At 43.4% G+C, this 25,871-nt stretch overlaps 1 protein-coding gene across 1 annotated transcript in view; it reads right to left on the bottom strand.

The window, feature by feature from the left end:
* The window catches only part of LOC126095500 (uncharacterized protein DKFZp434B061-like), a 32,200-nt gene that overhangs the window by 2,100 nt on the left and 4,229 nt on the right, over positions 1–25,871 (bottom strand). The gene's annotated exons all lie outside the window — the stretch shown is intronic.

Raw genomic sequence — 25,871 nt, 5'->3', positions numbered from 1 at the left:
TTTATTTATTAGTTTTAGTCTTTAGTTCTTCTGGAATGGCGACTAGGTATCATCATTGCATTTCTCTTGGTGAATACAGAAAATCGCTTAAATTCGAGATTTAGAAAGGCAATGACAGTTTTTTTCAATTGCTATAACAGGCTTCCACTGGATGTAATTAGAAGAAAAAAATTTATAGTAAACGTATCTCCGAAATGCAATTTTTGAGAACGTAATAGTTTAGAATCGAATCATTTTAAGTCAGTCACTTCAGGGTTCATACACAATTTGAGAACGCGCTACTGAGTCTCTTTTGTGTTGATATTACATACCATTGCCCAGCTACAAAGACTGTGAGAAACTGTTACCTCTTAAAAACATTTTAGTTTTCTTGGCCGCAGGAATACATTAATACATTAATTTAGAATCTGACTAGTAGTTTCGGTTGTTAGACAACAGCCTTCATATTTGTAAAAGGATATAGAAAAAAGTATTTGTGAACATGCATTATTTCAAAATAATAAAACGTGAACAAGTGAAATCGTAATAACATTACTGGTTACACCGTATTTACGTGTAGGCTACATTACCATCGTCTGTAACAGTATCTCGGATCTACACTCCTGGAAATTGAAATAAGAACACCGTGAATTCATTGTCCCAGGAAGGGGAAACTTTATTGACACATTCCTGGGGTCAGATACATCACATCATCACACTGACAGAACCACAGGCACATAGACACAGGCAACAGAGCATGCACAATGTCGACACTAGTACAGTGTATATCCACCTTTCGCAGCAATTCAGGCTGCTATTCTCCCACGCAGACGATCGTAGAGATGCTGGATGTAGTCCTGTGGAACGGCTTGCCATGCCATTTCCACCTGGCGCCTCAGTTGGACCAGCATTCGTGCTGGACGTGCAGACCGCGTGAGACGACGCTTCATCCAGTCCCAAACATGCTCAATGGGGGACAGATCCGGAGATCTTGCTGGCCAGGGTAGTTGACTTACACCTTCTAGAGCACGTTGGGTGGCACGGGATACATGCGGATGTGCATTGTCCTGTTGGAACAGCAAGTTCCCTTGCCGGTCTAGGAATGGTAGAACGATGGGTTCGATGACGGTTTGGATGTACCGTGCACTATTCAGTGTCCCCTCGACGATCACCAGTGGTGTACGGCCAGTGTAGGAGATCGCTCCCCACACCATGATGCCGGGTGTTGGCCCTGTGTGCCTCAGTCGTATGCAGTCCTGATTGTGGCGCTCACCTGCACGGCGCCAAACACGCATACGACCATCATTGGCACCAAGGCAGAAGCGACTCTCATCGCTGAAGACGACACGTCTCCATTCGTCCCTCCATTCACGCCTGTCGCGACACCACTGGAGGCGGGCTGCACGATGTTGGGGCGTGAGCGGAAGACGGCTTAACGGTGTGCGGGACCGTAGCCCAGCTTCATGGAGACGGTTGCGAATGGTCCTCGCCGATACCCCAGGAGCAACAGTGTCCCTAATTTGCTGGGAAGTGGCGGTGCGGTCCCCTACGGCACTGCGTAGGATCCTACGGTCTTGGCGTGCATCCGTGCGTCGCTGCGGTCCGGTCCCAGGTCGACGGGCACGTGCACCTTCCGCCGACCACTGGCGACAACATCGATGTACTGTGGAGACCTCACGCCCCACGTGTTGAGCAATTCGGCGGTACGTCCACCCGGCCTCCCGCATGCCCACTATACGCCCTCGCTCAAAGTCCGTCAACTGCACATACGGTTCACGCCCACGCTGTCGCGGCATGCTACCAGTGTTAAAGACTGCAATGGAGCTCCGTATGCCACGGCAAACTGGCTGACACTGACGGCGGCGGTGCACAAAGGCTGCGCAGCTAGCGCCATTCGACGGCCAACACCGCGGTTCCTGGTGTGTCCGCTGTGCCGTGCGCGTGATCATTGCTTGTACAGCCCTCTCGCAGTGTCCGGAGCAAGTATGGTGGGTCTGACACACCGGTGTCAATGTGTTCTTTTTTCCATTTCCAGGAGTGTATATACATAGATGGAAATTGCCTATCAATTAAAGTGAACAGTTAAGTCTCTAGACACACATTAATTAAAAGGTGTGGGAGCTTACAAATAGTAAAACTGTCATATCTCATTATGGAGCCAGGCTTTAAACGAACACTTACTGGTATTATAGAGATCACGAAATACTAGCCCGAGTCTCGAAGAGATGCAGCAATTTGCCTTTCAGTGAAAGTGAGAAACTTAACCAGCTTCAAGATATTTGCGTAAATAATAGAAAATGAGAAAGGTGGAACGTATAAAAACGTAGCTGCTTACTAAAAACTGCAACGTGGGTGCAATTTTGGCTATATTCTCGCAACTAAGTGTAACTCGTCAATTCTAAAAAATATGAAAATGAAAGGTTGGTCAAAGCATGCTTGCCACAGTGTAAAACCTCTGCGTGTGTGTGATCCACGTCACCATAGTTACGCTAGTAATAACTGACAGGCCGGCCGCGGTGGCCGTGCGGTTCTAGGCACTTCAATCCGGAACCGCGCTGCTGCTACGGTCGCAGGTTCGAATCCTGCCTCGGGCATGGATGTGTGTGATGTCCGTAGGTTAGTTAGGTTTAATTAGTTCTAAGTTCTAGGGGACTGATGACCTCAGATGTTGAGTCCCATAGTGCACAGAGCCAGCCAATAACTGACAGGTGACATACAAGTGTAAACAATTACAGTTTTAAGAATCAAATATTATTTATTATTGAGGTAGGTATGAAAACGTACTTGAAGAAAAAATGCAGCTATAGTGAATATCTGAAGGTAACTATTACCTTCCACATGCTGAATTGGAAACTAAAAAACAAAAATACAAAAACAAGCATTAAAACCAAGAACTGTAATATCCTGTTTTTTTAATCAATTGAGTACTGATAAGACAGAGCTGTAATAAATCTGGCATTTGTCACTTTAAAAGTCTGTTAATCGGTGCCAGGATTCCACAGCATGAGCTGAAGTCCCTTAGCTCTCAGTAGCCGACCTACTAGTAACGATGCTCACACATTCTAAATCTCATCACATCGGACTATCATCGCCACCCTACATTCATTAGCAATTGTCTGAGGGGTTAGAATTTCCTGTCACGGACGAACGTTACCTCGGATGCCAGATCAAAGCATAAGAATGGGGACAGCACTTGGAATCCCTGTTAAATCATCAAAAGCTGTAATCTTCACACACTGCTTTCTACTTGGTCAACAATATGGGCTGAGATGTTGTATGTTCAGAGGACCTACCTGTAACACCCCAGCCGCCCGGGCAAGAGCAACATAATTGTCACCAATCGTAGCACCAGCCTCTGAATCACCAGCCGCGTCATCAGTCGCAGCAACTTTACTGACACTATAAACAGCCACAATGCTGCCAACTACGAAGCCAGCTTCGACTCTGACGACGCCTGCTTGAAATTAATTCCTATACCCACCCTCCGTCTCGTCCCATAAACTCCATTCCAGACTCGACCTAAACTGGCTCAATACCACCGAGCATCAGGGTGAAACCAAACGAACTCGGTTCACTCTATCATATGCTGACGACGTGCATGTCGAAGTAATTCCAGAACCACAAAAGCCAGCACCTTCCTCTTTTAGTTAAGTAGATGTGACCCTAGATTTATAAACCTAGACACATTCCTCAGGCACATTCTGCAATATACACTGACGAGCCTAAACACTGACCACCTGCTTAATTCCTAGTTTGTCGTCTTAGGAATGAAACACATCATTGATTCTGCATATCAGGGACCAGACAGTTTGTTGATAGTTTGGTGGAGGTGTGGGGCATTAGATGTGAATATATAGGTCATGTAATACGCATAAAGAATGACCCGCTGATTTGCGAACGTGGTGATGGCACCCGATAGCAGTCCATAAGGGTTCCATAAGATTTACATCAGGCGCGCCTGGTCGCAGAGGCATCAACGTGAGTTCGCTATAATGCTCCTGAAACCACAGTACCACAGTTCTGGCAATGACATGCGAATAGTTATACTGCTGAAAGATGACATAACCATTGTGGAAGACATCAAGCGCGAAGGGATGCAGATGGTTTGCAGCTGTCAGCGTGTTTTCGTTTACTACCACAGGTCTCTCGCAAGCGCTGGAGAATGTTTCCCACAGGATAATACTGGTGCATTCCTGGAGCGTTCGTGAAGTGAGCACGTTTGAACCTGCTGTTCATTTAGATGATGGCGTTTGTGGAGAAGACCATCGACCTAGTGTAGCAAAAATGTTCACTCGAAGAGCCAACATGTTTTCATTGATGGACGGTCCTGATTGCTTCGTGTCCACTGCAATCTTAATTGACGATTTCGTTGGGTCAACATGTGAACACGTACGGGTGGTCTGCTGCAGATCTCCATGTTCAACAACGTACAGTGAACGTGTGTGCTTCAAAACACTTGTGCATGCAACAGCATTGTCCTCGTTTGATGTAGATGCCACAGCTCTCCATCTATCCTACTTCGCAGGGTGGACAAGCCTCCAAACCCCACGTTCTGTGAAGAGTCGTGGACGGAACCATTCAGTACCTAGTGGTAGTTTCACCGTTCTTCTACCACTTTCTGTAGATAATCTAACAGAAGCATGGGAACATGCAACCATCTTCGCCGTGTTCGGGATACACGTTCACCGGATCTGCTTGATAATAATCTCTCCTTTCTCAGAGTCGCTTATGTCAAAGAAGTCTACATTTGTAGCTCATACCTTCGCTACAATGATCCATCGTCCGTGTCTACTCCACTCAAATACTTTTGTTACCGCATCATGCGCCCACAGCGCCACCAAGCGGACTCAAACATCGCGGGGGGCAGTGGTCATAATTTTTTGGATTTCCAGTGTACACCAGCTATGCAGATTAAGTAGCCCATGCCCAGAAAAGACTGGGTCACCATTAAAGCCAATGACATCCATGATCACATCAGGTCTGACGCAGAAAACATACTCAGTGCCATATTGCCCCCCATGACTTCTTGAGACGCACCACTATGAGCTTTAGATATAACTGGGCATGACACCAAGCTGTCCCTCTCCAGATCTCATGCCATGTACCGAACTTACCCTGAGTCATCCACCCCACCAAATCCAGGATTATTCCTGTGGCACTGGAACGAATGAAACGCTCAAATCCGTACCCTAATCGAAAGCTACGCCATCAGTATAAGAAGTATGGCGTAGATTTTCTACAACGTACCATCTCAGATGCAACGTCCACTGATATTCCACTAGGAACTATCTACTATCACTGTCCCACTATCCTCTCATGTGATTTTGCCGTACTCCACGATCCCTCTCGTGTTCACAGGAAATCCATTCATCCTCACTGCCAGGACTCTCTCTCATGCCACCGACTAATCCTGCGAAATGTTAGCAGGTGGTTACACGCTAAACGAATTCGAAATTAGCACATGACATACATTAAATAATACGAAACACCTATAAACTCTAAAAAGTATAGGAAGCTTGCCATAGGCGCTCTCGTAACAATCCCACGCCCATATATACCGTCCTACATAAAAAGAGACTGCTTCCTGTCATCCTCATAAAAGCCAGCCACCTTACATACTGCCTTCACCATACCACATGATCCCAACGTGATCACTTGATGGATAACTATGTCTAAGAATTTACCATGATAGTTATCCTGCTTCTCACACTACACTTCGAGTAGTTAATTAGCACTCCACAAACAGGACCAAACACGCCAATAACAGCAGAAGACATCACATCAACATTCGTTAAAAAGCGAAGCTCAGCACCTGCTCAGGATACAGTTACCTAACGCTACTTCAAGAACTGGCACAGAGCCCATTACAGAACTCTTGCCAGCCTTCAGAACAACGTTCTTATACAGGTTATGAGGAGAAAGACTAATTGAGTTCTGTAACAAGTTTCAGCTAGTAATAGTGAATACCCTGTTCAAAGAGGAGGAGGTATACTTGGAAAAGGCCGGGAGATACGGGAAGATTTCAATTAGATTACATCATGGTCAGACAGAGATTCCGAAATCAGATACTGGATTGTAAGGCGTACCCAGGAGCAGATATAGACTCAGATCACAATATAGTAGTGATGAAGAGTAGGCTGAAGTTCAAGACATTAGTCAGGAAGAATCAATACGCAAAGAAGTGGGGTACGGAAGTACTAAGGAATGACGAGATACGTTTGAAGTTCTCTAACGCTATAGATACAGCATTAAGGAATAGCGCAGTAGGCAGTACAGTTGAAGAGAAATGGACATTTCTACAAAGGGCCATCACAGAAGTTGGGAAGGAAAACATAGGTACAAAGAAGGTAGCTGCGAAAAAACCATGGGTAACAGAAGACATACTTCAGTTGATTGATGAAAGGAGGAAGTACAAACATGTTCCGGGAAAATCAAAAATACAGAAATACAAGTCGCTGAGGAATGAAATAAATAGGAAGTGCAGGGAAGCTAAGACGAAATGGCTGCTGGAAAAATGTGAAGACATCGAAAAAGATACGATTGTCGGAAGGACAGACTCAGCATACAGGAAAGTCAAAACAACCTTTGGTGACATTAAAAGCAACGGTGGTAACATTAAGAGTGCAACGGGAATTCCACTGTTAAATGCAGAGGAGAGAGCAGATAGGTGGAAAGAATACACTGAAAGCCTCTATGAGGGTGAAGATTTGTCTGATGTGATAGAAGAAGAAACAGGAGTCGATTTAGAAGAGATGGGGGATCCAGTATTAGAATCGGAATTTAAAAGAGCTTTGGAGGACTTACGGTCAAATGAGGCAGAAGGGATAGATAACATTCCATCAGAATTTCTAAAATCATTGGGGGAAGTGGCAACAAAACGACTATTCACGTTGGTGTGTAGAATATATGGGTCTGGCGACATACCATCAGACTTTCACAAAAGCATCATCCATACAATTCCGAAGACAGCAAGAGCTGACAAGTGCGAGAATTATCGCACAATCAGCTTAACAGCTCATGCATCGAAGCTGCTTACAAGAATAATATACAGAATCATGGAAAAGAAAACTGAGAATGCGCTAGGTGACGATCAGTTTGGCTTTAGGAAAAGTAAAGGGACGAGAGAGGCAATTCTGACGTTACGGCTAAGAATGGAAGCAGGGGTAAAGAAAAATCAAGATACTTTCATAGGATTTGTCGACCTGGAAAAAGCGTTCGACAATATAAAATGGTGCAAGCTGTTCGAGATTCTGAAAAAAGTAGGGCTAAGCTATAGGGAGAGACGGGTCATATACAATATGTACAACAACCAAGAGGGAATAATAAGAGTGGACGATCAAGAACGAAGTGCTCGTATTAAGAAGGGTGTAAGACAAGGCTGTAGCCTTTCGCCCCTACTCTTCAATCTGTACATCGAGGAAGCAATGATGGAAATAAAAGAAAGGTTCAGGAGTGGAATTAAAATACAAGGTGAAAGGATATCAATGATAGGATTCGCTGATGACATTGCTATCCTGAGTGAAAGTGAAGAAGAATCAAATGATCTGCTGAACGGAATGAATACTCTAATGAGTACACAGTATGGTTTGAGAGTAAATCGGAGAAAGACGAAGGTAATGAGAAGTAGTAGAAATGAGAACAGCGAGATGCTTAACATCAGGATTGATGGTCACGAAGTCAATGAAGTTAAGGAATTCTGCTACCTAGGCAGTAAAATAACCAATGACGGACGGAGCAAGGAGGACATCAAAAGCAGACTCGCTATGGCAAAAAAGGCATTTCTGGCCAAGAGAAGTCTACTAATATCAAATACCGGCCTTAATTTGAGGAAGAAATTTCTGAGGATGTACGTCTGGAGTACAGCATTGTATGGTAGTGAAACATGGACTGTGGGAAAACCGGAACAGAAGAGAATCGAAGCATTTGAGATGTGGTGCTATAGACGAATGTAGAAAATTAGGTGGGCTTATAAGGTAAGGAATGAGGAGGTTCTACGCAGAATCGGAGAGGAAAGGAATATGTGGAAAACACTGATAAGGAGAAGGGACAGGATGATAGGACATCTGCTAAGACATGAGGGAATGACTTCCATGGTACTAGAGGGAGCTGTAGAGGGCAAAAACTGTAAAGGAAGACAGAGATTGGAATACGTAAAGCAAATAATTGAGGACGTAGGTTGCAAGTGCTACTCTGAGATGAAGAGGTTAGCACAGGAAAGGTATTCGTGGCGGGCCGCATCAAACCAGTCAGTAGAGTGATGACCAAAAAAAAAAAATTACCTAGAGCAGTGGAAAACACCCAAAGCCCCACTCTCCCTGAAACCTGAAACCCTCACAGACTTCGACCTATTGACCTATCAGCCTCACGTCTGTTTTTAGTAAAATCCTCGAAATTACGATTACTCAACATAACCATCACCCACTTGAAACTCACATACCCATCCCCAACACACAGTGTGGTTTTTGTTGAAACGTCTCTGTAGAGTCGTTTCATAGAAACTTGTCTCACACGATTCTGTGCATCCTATTTGTCCACCGCCGGATTTCGGTTTAATTTATTAACTCTTCCAGAAAGACTGAGCAATCAAACGAAGGCTTATTAAACGATTTTATATTTGATCTTTTTGTGTTCCTTTGGAAATCATGTTCGTTTTTCCCGTCACCCTACACTATGTGTGCGTGAATGTGACTGAATGAGTGGATTCGGGTTTCTTTTGTGGGGGACGCTGAGTTGGTTGTCGTCTGCTAGGAGCAGGCGATGTTTGCTGTTCGTTTGGAGGGTAGCACAGGATGACCAACTTAGGATCTCAGTAGCTGTACAGAGAGGTTTACCCCTTTTAGTCTGAGGTTGGTTTCTCTGTCAGGTTGGTGGCGGAAGCGTACCCCTCTCGTAGCTTCCGTTGCGCCGGTAGCTAGGGGAAGCTCGGTGGAGAAAGAAAACTCTGCAGCTATCGGTTGGTGTTTACAGTTCGTAGCTCCTAGAGAGGGTTTTTGGCTTGCCGAGTTAATTTAATTTCGTGACGGCAAAATCATTTTGCTATTCCACCATTAAAATTTCTCACATTTGTGCTTGGTTTAATGTCTAATTTCTCAACAGTTAACTCGTAATCAAGTTTACCATGCGATGAAGTTCGGCCGTTCGAAAACCGCAGGCGCGGATCCCATGTCATATATCTACTATACAAACCTTGCGAATCGGATAAACCTGTTTCCAAAGTAGTGCATGACCATAATGGTGATAGGTATCTCTAAACTATTTCTGTCGTGGGTATGTACATAGAATGATTGAATTATTGTGTTTCGCTTCCCTTTTGTTTGTTTTTCTTTCTTAACTGCGCTATTCTACCATTTTTGGCGAATTATTTAGTTCCATTTTTCATTCAGGTACCAGTCATGTGTATTCATAGGATGTGTTTCAAATTCAGTAATGAAATAAATGTGCTACGTGAAAGATAAACTCTGCGTCTTTTATCTTTCTCATTGATGCCAGTTTTCAAATTAATTTTCTATTCACTGATTTTCTTAAGTTAATCTGCTTGCTTTTGATGAAAGAAAAATGGAAAAAATCAATTTAATTAAAGAAATTCATTGATATACAACATACAATGCTGTTCACCTTGTTTGTGTCTTTAAAAAAAATTATATTCTTATAATTAAATTCTTAATCTAATTGAACTGATAACTCTCAGTTCGGTCTTTTATTAATTGTTAGGAAGGGCTTGGGCAGGTGGCGACCCTGTAAATTTTAAATTTATACTTGTCCTTGTTAGGCGGCTTAACCAGAAATTGCGCACAAGGGTTACATCTCCATTATTCTTGGTACGTAACGTATGTCGAACCTTGGCTAGGATCCGTTTTCAGTCCTACATACATACTTTACAGTGTCTCAATTCTTCTTTACTGTACCTAACCGACCTTCCATCCACTAAATAAACCAAACTAAGCCACGTTTCTCTCCCTTGTTATCCAAAAAATGTCTGAGTGGATATGGAATTGTAGAACTCTCTTCAGGGTACAAACCTATGTACTCCTACGTAACTATGTACATCTGCATTATAGAATCCTTACTTGATCACTGTCCTACATATGGCACAATCATACAAAACTACTCCTGCATATTTTACCACCCTGCACGTGTGCTTCAACAATCTGCCTATTCACTCGTTCTTTGTACTCTGTACACTACTGACATTACCAGACGACCAACCCCACCTATCTCTTGTAATAAACAGATGGCAGATGCCTATCCACTCCCCACATCTTTCAGTTCTCCCATGCCTCTCTCTGTTGCCACTTGAATCTTCTAGTGGAGTGGGACCTTCAAATGAATTCACAACAAAACCAAGCCACCATATTTCGTTCCACTATTCGGGGTCTTCCCGAAACAGACTGAAATGAAATCAGTAACAGGTTGAACCTGGGGTTTACAATTTTCTAAAGGTATCCTCACCTATAAATCTCACATCCACCCCATCCTCACCTACAGTAATGTTGCCTAGACCTCAGCCTCTCGTTAGTTCTATGAGCCCCTTGAAATCGTAGGAAGATATGCACTCCACTGCACATTCTGTATCTGCCTACCACATGCACTCCATCAAATCTTATGCATGTGGTTACCTTTCCAGGTCATATAAAATGCCAACTAAGCCCTTCCCACATCATCTTGTCTTCCTTGAGCACTTTCTAATTCGAAACTTTAATCGTGAAACAGAGTTCTTGCATCTCGACCGGTAATTGCCGATACAGATATCCTATTGGGCCTCTACATCCACATCCCACATTCCACAGCCTGTCTTGCTTTATTTTTCGTCACCCGCTAGAATTTGAACCAACTCCCACTCCCAACAATGAACTCGATCCAGAGACACACCACTTTTCCAAATCTAGTCGCAATGTGGTGTACGGATAGTGTCTTTGATTAGTAATCAGAACTTCATTGGTCCCACCACCAGTTAAATTTTGATTAATAATCAGCATTGGCGGCCGAGGACTTCCAGCATAAGAAGGCACCCTCTTTCTGCCAACGGCTTTGTCAAAGAGGGCGGAGGAGCGGACTGAGGTGCAGGGCACTATCTTGTCCTTGGGGTGGGTTGCTAGCCCTAAAAGCGGAAGAATCAGCGATATTCAACGGCATGAGGATGCATAAGTCAATGTAAACCATTGCATTAAGGACACATACGTGTATTCACAGGTCATGGCGCCTACAATTGAAAAGCGTCATGATGATCTCTCCATTGGCAAAAGCTTCCGGTATAGCCCTACATTTGGATCACTAGGCGTGGATGGCCAAGGGGGTGTGGCCATGAGAAAAATAATGAATAACCAACGAAAGGATAACGTTCTACGAGTCCAGGCGCGGAATGTCAGAAGCTTTAACGTGAAAAGGAAGCTAGAAAATCTGAACAGGGATATTGAAAGACTCAATGTAGATATAGTAGGGGTCAGTGAAGTGAAATGGAAAGAAAAGGATTTCTGGGCAGAAGAGTATAGGGTAATATCAACAGCAGCAGAAAATGGTACAACAGGAGTAGAATTCGTTGTGAATAGGAAGACAGGGCAGAGAGTATGTTACTGTGAACAGTCCAGTGATAGGATTATTGTTATCGGAATCGAGAGAAAACCAACGTAGACAACAATGGTTCAGGTATGCATGGTGATATCGCAAGCTGAAGATGAAGAGAGAGAGGAAGTATACGAGGATATTAAATGGTTAGTAAAGTCCGTAATGGGAGATGAAAATCTAATAGTCATGGAGGAGATGAATGCAGTCATAGAGGAAGGAGAATATGGGATTGGGACAAGGAATGCTACGGAGAAAGACTAATTGAATTCTGTAATACATTTCAGCTCATAGTAGCGAATATTCTGTTCAAGAATCACGAAAGGTGGAGGTATACTTGGAAAAGGCTACGTAGTAAGGGAAGATTTCAATTACATTACATCAGGGCCAGACAGAGATTCCGATATCATATACATGATTGTAAAGCCTGCGCAGGAGCAGATGTAGACTCAGATCACAATTCAGTAGTGATGAAGATTCGGCTGGAGTTTAAGAGATCAACTCGCAAAGAAGTGGGATGCAGAAGTACTAATGAATGACGAGATACGCTTCAAGTTTTCTACGGCTATCGATATTCCAGTAAGGGATAGCTCAGGAGGCAGTATAGTTGAAGCGGAGTGAACCTCTCTAAAATGGCAATCGCAGAAGTTGGAAAGAAAAATGTATGTACAAAGAAGGTAACTGCGAAGAAACCATGGGGAACAGAATAAATATGTCAGCTGATCAATGTAAAAAGAAACAACACAAATATTCAGAGAATTTCAGGAATGCAGAAATAAAAGTCTCTGAGGAATGTAATAAATACTCTTTGTAGAGCATCTTCTAATTCCGAAATAGAATTCTAGCATCTCTCCCACTAATTACCGATCCAGCTGGGCCACTATATCCATATCCCACATTCCCCGACCTTTCCTGCTGTATCCTTCGTCTCCCTCTAGAATTTCAACCAACTTCCACTTTCTAACGGTGAAATCGGTCCAATCACAATAGTCCACCCCACATTGTCCTTTCATTTTTCTCCAATCAGCTTCCTCCACAGCGCTGAATTAATCACTGCCTGTGGTTCCACAGAGCCCAATGGTCTTACTCATTATGCCATTCCATCATAAACATGATCATTTCCATCTATATCTAGAATCACCATAGCATTATTCACATAATCATCAGTGGCTACATGTAATCGTAATGTCAAAGAATTCCATGAAGTTTTAAAAAATCATCGATGCTGCTAATCATTGTGTTCTTCAAAGATATAAATATTGTCTAACAATGTGATTTTAAGTCATCTTTTATTATCAACTGGTTTTATGTGTTTCAGACCATCTTTTATGTTATTTTATAGCCCTTTGCAGAAGAGCGGTTTATTCTGTGCCAGTCTGCCTCATTGTAGGGACTTGAAATTACAATAAAGAAAAGAAAAAAGAAAGTCATCAGAGCTTCCAGAGTTTGCACCACAACTTCAAAGTGGATTATCAACAATATTACAATGACAGTTCTAATTAAATCCGCATTACTTATTAATTCAGGAACCTTATTTCTTTTAGCTTTGGATTTATATTTCTTCCAGCAGATCAAACACCATTCCCTGCCCCCCCCCCCCCCCCAGGGACCACCCAACTGTTTGGCGGGTTCGTGCTTGGCTACCACAGGGCCCCAGCCTTTGCACCATTTTTTCCCTTCCGTGCTGCATGTCTATCCTCTTGCTATTCTTTTTCCCCTTCCTTGGGGAACATGTCTGGGATGCTTTTGGGAATGTTCTGCATTGTCTGTCGCTGACGTAAGAAGTCTCATCTTTGTTTTTCTCTCCCTTTTCCTTTCTTTGTTTCCCTTCCCCTCTAGTTCCTCCGGTTCGGTGTTTCAGATTCCTCTTTTTCTTCTTCCTCCCTTTGCGCTCCTGAAGGCTGGCCCACGCATCTGATGCATAACAGGTGACTGGGTAAAGCGTAATTCCCCAACCTGGGCCGACAGATAGGGTTAACAAGTACTCTGGTACAGGCCTGGCCAAGGGAGGATCGATTTCCTGAGCTGCAACCTTCCCAAATTGCTGATTGGTCCCTCTGTCAGATATTCGGGAGGTGTGACTGGAGGTGTGAATAATGACCTAAGGAGGTTGCACCCCTTGTGGAGGGATCCCCCAGTTGGAATGAGTGTGCCATAGGAGACGTTGGCAATCTTGGGGATTTTCTCGTAATGAGTCGGTTGGTTGGTTGGTTGGGGAAGGAGACCAGACAGCGTGGTCATCGGTCTCATCGGATTAGGGAAGGATGGGGAAGGAAGTCGGCCGTGCCCTTTCAGAGGAACCATCCCGGCATTTGCCTGGAGTGATTTAGGGAAATCACGGAAAACCTAAATCAGGATGGCCGGACGCGGGATTGAACCGTCGTCCTCCCGAATGCAAGTCCAGTGTCTAACCACTGCGCCACCTCGCTCTCATAATGAGTCAGTCATCTTCCCTATCAACATCTACAAAACGTAAATGTAATGAGGCTAGTTATTCAAAGACCCTTCCAGCTGCACCATGGTTCCCCATGGTCTCACGTACTGAAGACAGTCAGTCCTTCGCCACAGTAAATCCGTTTATGTTCAAATGTATGTAAATTCCTTAGGGACTAAACTGCTAAGGTCATCGGTCCCTAGACTTACACACTTCTTAAACTAACTTACGGTAAGGACAACACACACACACAGACACCCATGCCCAAGGGAGGATTCGAACCTCTGGCAGGAGGGGAAATACGTTTATTATTCAGAAAGGTGTTGGTGCAATTGCCAGCCCTGTGAAATCCTGCTCTCGTTAACAGAAAGGCACTTTGCTTTTTATTTATTTATTTAACCTGATCAGATTAGGGCCATCAGACCCTCTCTTACATCAGACCAGTGTTCGACACATGCAGCATTTCACACATCAGAGTTACATCATGATAATAGTTTAAATAAGAAAATTAGATTACTCTAGTGACAATATGGATAAAGAGTAATGACTAAGACCTAATCAAGTAAATGCTGGCAATATTTTTACAACAGGTGCTATACATACAAATTATGATAAAAACAATAATAATAACAGTAAAAATATCAAATAATAATGATAAACATGAGAAAAATTGGCAATAGTAATGAATATTTGTGCAGATGTACATCAATATCTTGGTGCGTAAAGCAGATGTTTACTAGTATAGTGAGTGAAGTGCATTCATGTACAGAGAAAGGCTTTACTCTTGCTTAAGTAGATACATCATTAACTGTTTTTTGAAACCGGACATGTTTTTAAGTTCTCTAACATAACGAGGGAGGTTATTCCAGCGTCGGGTTCCCACTACTGTAAAGGACTTGGAGAAGGTGACTGAGCGATGCATTGGAACAGGAAGGATTTTAGTATGGTGGGAACGTGTGTTTCTGTCACGTTGTTCCGACATAAGCGTTAAGGACGAGGAGAGATATGAGGGACAGTGTACATTTACAAGGCAGTAGATGAGACAGTGTGTATGGAAATCTCTACGTTTGTCTGCACACAGCCAGGTCAATTTCGCATATGCTGGTGAAATGTGATCAAAAATTTGAACGTCACAAATATATCGGACGCAGGCATACATTACCAGTTCCAGACGTAGCGAATTTTCCTGAGAGGCCTTGTAGGATAATATCCCTGTAGTCAATGACTGGGAGTATAAGCGTTTGTACTAATTTCTTTTTCAGATCGGAAGGGAAGAGTTTTTTATATTTTTGTAGAAGATGAAGGGATGCTGATGCTTTTTTGCACACTGCAGTTACGTGCTCTGTCCCATTTAGATTTTCGTCTATTATTACTCCAAAACTCTTTGCTGAGAGAGACAAGTTAATATTTGTTCCATTTAGGATAAGAGATGGTACAGATTTCCAATGTTTTGGGCTAATGAGCGTAGAGTGACTAACAAGTACCGCTTGGGTTTTAGAGGGGTTTAGTTTTAGTCCTATGTCCTGTTCCCATTTTGATGGTGTATCGAGGTCAGTATTGAAATTTTCAATAGCTTTTTTAAGATTGCTTGGCTTCGCACTTAGATAAAACTGAAGGTCATCAGCATACATATGATATTTACAATAGGCCAGAGCCGATGAGACATCATTGACATACACAGAGAAGAGTATAGGACCTAATACTGAGCCTTCGGGAACGCCTGACACTGCCTGCCGCCATTGTGATTTTTTATTCCCGGACAGGACGCGTTGCTGACGAGGCGTCATGTATGAGCGAAATCATTGCACTACACTTGGTGCGAAATTTAGACCGCTAAGTTTGGCTAGTAAGATGTCGAAGTCAACAGTATCAAATGCCTTGCTGAAATCTAAGAAGAAAATGATAGTCGCTTCTTGTCTGTCCATGGCAAGTTTCAGGTCATCTGTCACCTTTGTCAGTGCGGATGTTGTGCTTCGATGTTTACAGAAACATGATTGGTATTCGTCTAGTAGGTTGCTAGTAGTTAGGTAGTTGGTGAGCTGGTCGTGGACGATATATTCTAAAGCCTTTGATAGTGCAGGAAGAAGGCAGACGTAGTCAGAGGGTGCTGTGGCTATGTCCTTTTTGGGCAGCGGCTTAATTTGTCCCAATTTCCAGGCCTCAGGGAAAACGCTTGTGATTGATGAAACGTTGAAAATGTCTGTCTGCTATAGAGGGCAGTAGTTGATCAATAATAACTTTTACCATCTTGATAGTGATGCCATCATGTCCAGTAGATGCTGATCTAATCCGCATAACGGCTTTCTTGACAGTATTGCAAGTGACGTGCTGTAGATAAAATTTTTCTTTGCTACAGTCGTTCATCCCCATGAAGTAATCAATGATTCTCTCTCTCTCTCTCTCTCTCTCTCTCTCTCTGTCTTTCTTTCTTTCTTTTCTTTTTTTTTCAATTGTAATTGTAGGTAATGTGAGGACCATGGGATTTTCTGCAACTTTTATTTTACCTAAACCGAGATACGGAGATTTTTCCACAGGATAGCTGGTCTACATCTATTGTCAGCTAATGTACGAGCATGCCTGAGCTTAGCGTTTCTCACCGCTTGACTGACAATGTTTCGTTTCTGCTTGTATTCAGTATGATTTTCAGGAGTAGGGTGTTTCTTGTATGCTCGATGTGCAGCGTCTCTGAGATTCATGAGCTGTTTTAGTTGATCAGTCAGCAAAGGTGCAGGTTTCCTTTCTACTTTTCTGGTCTTTATTGGAGCATATTTGTCATATAGTTGAGTAATTTTGTTAGTTAAATCCTGGAGTTTGTCGTTTATGTCCATGAGGGGAGTATAGGTCATCCCCCAAACTATTTCTTGTGCCTCAGTTTCGAGTTCGGGCAAATTTATGCGTTTGAAGTCTCGGTATGTAGACAGTTTTTGTTTCTTTCTAGGACATTCTAGGGAATACGTCATGAAAATGATGTCATGGGCAGACATGCCAGGCGCAGATATTTAAGAGGTGCGGATTATTCTGTTTGGAGATTTCGTTGCGAATATATCTATGAAAGTGTGACTGGTAGTCGTGTGATGAGTAGGTGCCAGCTGAAGTAGCGTCATATTTGAGGAAGAAAGCATTCTCTTAAATTTCCCAGTGGAAGGACTATTGCGCAGAAAATTAATGTTAGTGTCACCTGCGATAATTACATGTTCATATGACGATTCGAGACTAGAGAGGGCAGTTTCGAAGCAGGCGAACCCACCTACTTTAGGATGTTTGTAAAGGACACATATTAAGCATTTTCTGTTTTGGGATTTGATCTCTATGAACATATATTCCTCTTGTTTATCCACATTGTTGTCCGATGTATCCAGTACAGTAGGTGACCAATCAGAACGTATGCACGCCCCTACTCCGCCCCCTCGTCTGTTGCATCTGTTGTGCCTGAGAAAGATATAGCCATCTAGAATTGTTGTAGAGTTGTAGGAATACTTGGTTTGAGCCAAGTCTCTGACAAAAATATTACGTGTATATCAGTAGTTTGAAATATATATTTGCACTCGTCGAAGTGAGCTGGCAGAAATTGGATATTTGCACGTGCAATATGCAGCTTGGTGCGTTCGGGCGTTGATTGCCAGAGGAGGCTGCCGACAGATGTTTGCGGGTCGTGGTTAGCGGTCACAAGAGGGTCTGGCATGAGGAATGCGGAAGGCATGTGAGGGAGGGGTGGTGAGGGAGTGTCCTCCCAGTTCTGTGCAGTGAAAGCAGCCGGGAGGGAGAGGGGGTGGGTCCCTGGGGAGGCAACAGGATCTGCGCCCAAGGTCAGCGGTCTGCAACAGTTCTGGAAGTAGCCGTGGGCTAGCAGGGGAAGGAATTTCGCTAAACACAACGGGAGTAATCTGCACGTAACGGTAATGTGTGATATTAATTGCACTAATGAGGATAACAACTAAGGTATGATGACAGGTTGCTAATTGAAGATGGAAGTGAGACTACCTTATGTAATAATTAACAAAATTACGTGAGGAATAGATTAGAGATGAAAATAGTTATGGGGAGAAACGAAAAGTTGATAATACAAATAATAACAAAATTATATGAGAAAACAATTAGAGATAAAAAATAGTTATGTGGAGAAACGAGGAAATTGATAATACATGAGTTAAGTTATGGTTGACAGTGTAAACAATATAAACATACAGGTTAGTGGCAGCAAGGTTAGACATGATTTAGCTTCTAAAGAGCAGGCTTTCGAGTTCATTAACACTGCAAATTGTACTCTTTCCATTTTCGCTCTTAGCCATTATCCTGCCGTCATTTGCACATACGTTCTGTAGCCCAAATTTCGAAATCGCGCTCTTCAAAATGTTTAGTCTTTCAGAGGTCAGATCCTCGCGCACTGTCAGACCCAACTTCGCGAGGTTCTTCTTTGCTCTGAATATTTCAGACCTTTTTCTACGGGACACAAATTTCACTATTATAGGTCTTGGTTTTGTAGAACCTGGCGCACTACGACCCACTGTCAATGTCACTCAGAGTCACCTGCACGCCTAGCTTTTCTTGGACAAGGTTTATCACTAGTTCATCTGTGTTCTCTCTGCTGCTCTCTGGAATGCCGAACAGTCTGAGATTATTGCGTCTCTGATATTATTCGAGCTTGTCTGACTTCTCGATCAATTTCTGTTCGAGCAGTCGTGCTTCCGTGCTTTCTCCTCACTTGCTTTTAACGACGTGTCCAGTGCACGGATCTCGCTCGCATTCACCTCCAGAGTTTTCTGTATTTTGTCCGTCACTGCTGCAGTGACAGCATCAGTGATGGTTTGAACATCGAGCCCGAGCATCTCCTTAGCCAGCAGCGCGGCACTCATCCTCAGCATTCACGAGTGCGGCGATGTCAGCGATGCCGGTCGGAGCGGCCGCAACTACCGGTGTAGACTCCACGCCTGCGCTGTCGCCGGCCTGGCCGTTGGCTGCACTGCGCGTTGTTCGGCGATTTTCCATTTTAAGTGCGATTTCGTGTAATTGGTGCTCAGTATGTGATGTAAAATACGTCACTTGGCAGTAGATATACGGCTTTAGTATATGTAGACTAGCCTAACTGCTCAAAAGACCTCCAGATTTCACGTAAACTTGCGAGCCAAGCTAACGCAAGTCACTCACTCGCCTTTTGGAGACCACTTCTGATTCTCAAGCACAATAAATGCTTGCTGCTTCGCTTCTCCATGGCTACCCTGTTCGAGTCGAGGCCCGTAGAACTCTGAATTCTTCCCACGGTGTAATTTATACCAGGCTGCTCGACGGTCTAACCGAGGCCGATATCCAATCTTACCTCTCTGATTAGGGTGTCATTGCCGTCCATCGTGTAATGAAAAAGGTAGATTCCTCCTTAGTGGCCACCCACACTCTCTTCCTCACCTTTGATACAGTGGTGCTGCGTCCAAGATCAAATCAGGCTATGAAATTATCACAGTCCGGCCATACATTCCGAACCTAATACGCTGCTACCAGTGTCATCGTTTCAACCACACTAGAACGTGTTGTCGACATCCAGCCAAATGTGTAATCTGCGGTAAGGATGCACAGGAGGGCGATTGTCCGCCTCCTTTCACCTCTAACAACCAGTTCTAACCAGAACCTATTGACAGTCTGTAGCATACTGTAGAATAATGCCCAGTTCTATACATCTTCTGTTTAATGTAAATTAAGTATGTTTTCCGCATTTTCTGCCTATTTTAAAGCTTTCGTAAACAACTTATTTTGTCTGACAAGGTACATATGACAAGACACATCTGACTTCATCATGCAATGTAATAATTAAATTTAAATCAGCAAAAAACCGAAAAAAATTACATAGGTTATCGTAAATTCTAGTATCACCTTGACTGAGAACAACACAGGGAAGCCATGCCATGGCATATAATGGTCAGGTGTCACAAACACTTTAGAATCGCATCTTCGGCACAAAAATGGTGTCCAATGCAACAGGTTTCTTACTTCAAGAGTACAAAAAGTTAAATGCAATGACTGTGACAAGTATCATACTGGCCATATGGACTGTTCGCTTGAAACACCTGTTAGGGAGCAGACACATTCCCAGAACAAGAGAGATTTCTGTGTGCACATCGGTGCAGGGGAGTGTACAGCACAAGACATCAGACGTAATATGGAGGCGAGGCACGTTCCTCGCAATGGAGAGCTCTTCGCTTTGGTGGAGAAAATGGAGATTTAAAGTAAAAAGAAAAAATCTGCTAAACTAACACTCAGTGAGCACTTTCGAATCTGACTACAACTACTAATTTAGTTCTCCTGATGATCTACACGAAAAATTTGGTGGGAAACCATAACAGTAGAAGCACTACTTCCGATGGACAACTTACTGAATGCAGTCTGCGCAGAGGACTGCCAATAAGGAGTCCCCGTTTTCCGCACAGCCCACAGTGCATGCACATAGACATCGGGTATGCTGCATACACACGTTGGGATGAGGCACCTCAAACACAGTGACACATCACTGCCTTTTATTAACTATTCTTAATACTAGGTAACAGCACTTTCTTATTTGCTTTAAAATATGGATATTACAGACCTTTGTTTTCATCGACGTTTTAGCGAGCGTAAGAAGAGCAATGAGAGAAGCGTTCAATGATTTTGAAAGTAAACATTGTCAGCCGGCCTGAGTAAAAACCCTGAGAGGTTTTGGTCGTATGTAAAATCAGTAAGTGGGTCAAAATCATCTATTAATTCTCTCAGCAACCAAACCGGCACCGAAATGGAAGATAACAGAGAGACGGCGGAAATACTGAATTTGGTCTTCCGAACACGTTTCACCGCGAAAAATCGTAACACTGTCCCACCTTTAAATCGTCGTGCGAACGTCGAAAAGGCAGAGATATTGGGATAACCGATGGCGGAATTGAAAAGCCGCTATAATCGCTTAGTAGTGGAAAGGTTCAAATGGCTCTGAGCACTATGGGACTCAACTGCTGAGGTCATGAGTCCCCTAGAACTTAGAACTAGTTAAACCTAACTAACCTAAGGACATCACAAACATCCATGCCCGAGGCAGGATTCGAACCTGCGACCGTAGCGGTCTTGCGGTTCCAGACTGCAGCGCCTTTAACCGCACGGCCACTTCGGCCGGCAGTGGAAAGGTGTCAGGACCAGATGATGAGATACGTATAAGATTCTATAGACATTATGCGAAATAACTTGCTTCCCTCCTAGCAACGTAAGGTACCTAACGGCTGGAAAAAAGCGCAGATCATTCCCTTTTTTTTACGAAAGGCCGTAAGACAGAACCACACAATTAGAGTAACGTCAATCTATTGTACAATTATGGAACGTGTTTCATGCTCAAGAATTATGACGTTTTTGGAAAATGAATATCTCCTCTCTAAAAATCAACGAGGATTTCGTAAACAGAGATCCTGCCAAACTCAGCTCGCTCTGTTCTTGCATGAGATCCACAGCGCAGTGCACAACGGCGCTCAGATTGATACTGTGTTCCTTGATTTCGTAAAGCATTTGACACCGTTTCTGCATTGCCGTTTAATGAAAAGAGTACGATCTTACGGAGCATCGGACCAGACTTGCGAATGGATTCAAGACTTTCTTGCGAATAGCACTCAAGACGTCAAACGGAAAGCAATCGACAGATGCAAAGGTAATATCCGGAGTACCATAGGGAAGTGTGATAGGACCGTTGCTGTTTAAAATATGTATAAATGAACTAGCAGAAATCGAATTCTTTTTAAGGCTATTCGCAGATGATGCGGTTGTCTATACCAAAGTAGCAACGCCAGAAGATAGTAAAAATTTTCAGAACGACCTGTAGAGAATTGATGATTGGTGCAGGCTCTGGCATTTGACCCTGAACGTAAATAAATGTAACATTCTGCGCGAACATAGGAAAAGAAATCCACTACTCTACAGCTACACTATTGATGACAAACAGCTGGAGACAGCGTCTGCCGTAAAATATTCAGGCGTAACTATCCAGAGCGACCTTAAGTGGAATGATCACATAAAACAGATAGTGGGAAAATTAGATACCATACTCAGATTCCTTGGAAGAATCCATGTCCGAGGCAGGATTCGAACCTGCGACCGTAGCGGTCGCGCGGTTCCAGACTGTAGCGCCTAGCCGGCTGGAGTGGCCTACCGGTTCTAGGCGCTACAGTCTGGAGCCGCGCGACCGCTACGGTCGCAGGTTCGAATCCTGCCTCGGTCATGGATGTGTGTGATGTTCTTAGGTTAGTTAGGTTTAAGTAGTTCTGAGTTCTAGGGGACTGATGACCTCAGATGTTAACTCCCATAGTGCTCACAGCCATTTGAACCATTTGTAGCGCCTAGAACCGCTCGGCCACCAAGCCGACTGTTTGAAACTGTTTGGCAGTACACGCCCATATGCAAAACGTACCAGTAACATGCGTAAAACAGAATCCAGCTTAGTAAAAGAAGGGATTCTTTTTAAATAAATGTTTTCCACAGCTGTACTTGAAGATGTATGCTAGTACTGGACTGGGTATTGGCTGTGGAGAGGGGAGGGAAGGGGTGGGGTTTCACTGGTAGGCAGTCTGTTTGTATACCTAGCCAATGAAATGGAGCTAATTCTGCTGCAGGCAAGTGTACTTTGCTAATTTTATGTCACCTGTTACAACTGGATTAACTACTGATCCTTCAGGTACCATAAGTCTGTGAGATCATTGAAGCACTTCTGAATTGGTAAATCATTGAATCAGGTACAAACATCGAAAATGGGCATTTGGATAACTTTTAACTTGCACACTAAGTCAATAAGTTTATTTATGAAACAACTTTTCTGCTATCAGTAACGATTTTTTTATTTATATTTATATTTTTCATTATGCGTTTCAGGTAAAGACTTCCATTTTGATGTGTGTTTGCTGTGTGTCATGCCCTTTTTTTTGTGGTGATTTCAATGTCTGGGGTGCTGCAGTTTTCTATTGTCCTTACTGCAACGTTTAAATATTGGCGACTTTTAATTAATGATAGATATTTACATAGAGATGTTGGCGAAATTTGGTAACAGCTTCTACATTCAGCTTTCTTGTAGTTCACTTGTGCAGAAACACACAATTTTCGGTTCACAGTGCACAATGAAGTTACTACGCATATACACTCCTGGAAATTGAAATAAAAACACCGTGAATTCATTGTCCCAGGAAGGGGAAACTTTATTGACACATTCCTGGGGTCAGATACATCACATGATCACACTGACAGAACCACAGGCACATAGACACAGGCAACAGAGCATGCACAATGTCGGCACTAGTACAGTGTATATCCACCTTTCGCAGCAATGCAGGCTGCTATTCTCCCATGGAGACGATCGTAGAGATGCTGGATGTAGTCCTGTGGAACGGCTTGCCATGCCATTTCCACCTGGCGCCTCAGTTGGACCAGCGTTCGTGCTGTACGTGCAGACCGCGTGAGACGACGCTTCATCCAGTCCCAAACATGCTCAATGGGGGACAGATCCGGAGATCTTGCTGGCCATGGTAGTTGACTTACACCTTCTAGAGCACGTTGGGTGGCACGGGATACATGCGGACGTGCATTGTCCTGTTGGAACAGCAAGTTCCCTTGCCAGTCTAGGAATGGTAGAACGATGGGTTCGATGACGGTTTGGATGTACCGTGCACTATTCAGTGTCCGCTCGACGACACCAGTGGTGTACGGCCAGTGTAGGAGATCGCTCCCCACACCATGATGCCGGGTGTTGGCCCTGTGTGCCTCGGTCGTATGCAGTCCTGATTGTGGCGCTCACCTGCACGGCGCCAAACACGCATACGACCATCATTGGCACCAATGCAGAAGCGACTCTCATCGCTGAAGACGACACGTCTCCATTCGTCCCTCCATTCACGCCTGTCGCGACACCACTGGAGGCGGGCTGCATGATGTTGGGGCGTGAGCGGAAGACGGCCTAAAGGTGTGCGGGACCGTAGCCCAGCTTCATGGAGACGGCTGCGAATGGTCCTCGCCGATACCCCAGGAGCAACAGTGTCCCTAATTTGCTGGGAAGTGGCGGTGCGGTCCCCTACGGCACTGCGTAGGATCCTACGGTCTTGGCGTGCATCCGTGCGTCGCTGCGGTCCGGTCCCAGGTCGACGGGCACGTGCACCTTCCGCCGACCACTGGCGACAACATCGATGTACTGTGGAGACCTCACGCCCCACGTGTTGAGCAATTCGGCGGTACGTCCACCCGGCCTCCCGCTTGCCCACTATACGCCCTCGCTCAAAGTCCGTCAACTGCACATACGGTTCACGTCCACGCTGTCGCGGCATGCTACCAGTGTTAAAGACTGCGATGGAGCTCCGTATGCCACGGCAAACTGGGTGACACTGACGGCGGCGGTGCACAAATGCTGCGCAGCTAGCGCCATTCGACGGCCAACACCGCGGTTCCTGGTGTGTCCGCTGTGCCGTGTGTGCGATCATTGCTTGTACAGCCCTCTCGCAGTGTCCGGAGCAAGTATGGTGGGTCTGACACACCGGTGTGAATGTGTTTTTTTTTCCATTTCCAGGAGTGTATAAAAAGCTAGAAAGATGTTTCTACATGTAGCGAAGATACATAATGCTGTAAAATCACCCACAGAGTATGTGTACTTCCGTACAGAGGATATTTATCTCAGTAATCTGGATCACTATTTCTTACATATATATTCAATAATAGCTAGTCATTATTTCTGTGTAGGTATACTGTCAATCACTTTCCATTTTTTCATTCATATATATCAATATATCTGCAGTTCTTCCAGTAGATCCATTTTATGACCTTTATTTACTCTGTAGAAGTCTTGAAATCTGGCTGTACTGTTCGAAACAGTTTTCCTATGCTGTGCATGCACGTTGGCTATTGCTGATATGTGTCTGTTGTATGTATATGCTTTAATGTGCTGTGTACATGTGCTGTTGAAATCTCAGACTGTCGTATGTAAGACTTGAAGTATTTCTTACATGTTATTTTGTACATTCCATAGTTTGCATGCAAGTCTTGTTTGGACTTTATCCTATGTATTACTTTTTGTTATAGTTATTAGATGCAGAGGTCCCATCCGAGCTGAAGATATTTCACAATCTTTTCCGATATATTGCCAGTGTACAGGATGCTACATACACATTTCCTTACCTTTATCTTCTGTACTGTGGTTTGTGTCTAGGTGTTTCTTTACTTTGTGGGTAACTAAGTCAGCCATGGAAGCATTGCAGTCAGTAATAACTGCATGTGCCAACTGTGTTTTTTTCTTGTTGGATATTTTCTTGGTCCAAAGGCATTTTAACTGCATTTTGCATATTAATCTATACGCATGGGTAAGGAGTATCTGAATATTTGTAAAGCACCTGACAAGTAATTGCAGATTTGGATATTCAATAAACATATGACATGAATCTTTTTAACATGTAGCAAAAACACATACACATTTTCCAGAAGAGTGGTGAATAATGGTTTAATTCGATCAAAGGGAAAATAGTCAACTCCAAAAAGGATTAAAACAAAACATAAAACTTTATCTCAACAACCATACACTAAAGCAGATCATAGCTATGAAGCTGCAAAATTCAATTTAAATCCAAAAGCAGCAATAAGTTAAAATCTAAGTATGCTTCTTAAAATAGAAATTAAAAAAGAATATATATATATATATATATATATATATATATATATATATATATATATATATATATAACCGCATGAATTCTTTAATACTTGTAATATTCAGCACATAAAGAGACCAAATAAAACAACTTTAAAATAAACTTAAAGAGCAGTGAAATCATGTACATATCCTCTTGACAGAAACTGGAAGTATCTCATACTTAAGGACCCAGAGCCACCATTTTAACAGTACAAACAAGAAAAAACAGAGAAAGAAATCCAGTAA

This window comes from Schistocerca cancellata, chromosome 8 (assembly GCF_023864275.1).
Source record: "Schistocerca cancellata isolate TAMUIC-IGC-003103 chromosome 8, iqSchCanc2.1, whole genome shotgun sequence".
Classification (NCBI taxonomy): Eukaryota; Metazoa; Arthropoda; class Insecta; order Orthoptera; family Acrididae; genus Schistocerca; species Schistocerca cancellata.
This window is presented reverse-complemented; position numbering and strand designations above follow the sequence as displayed.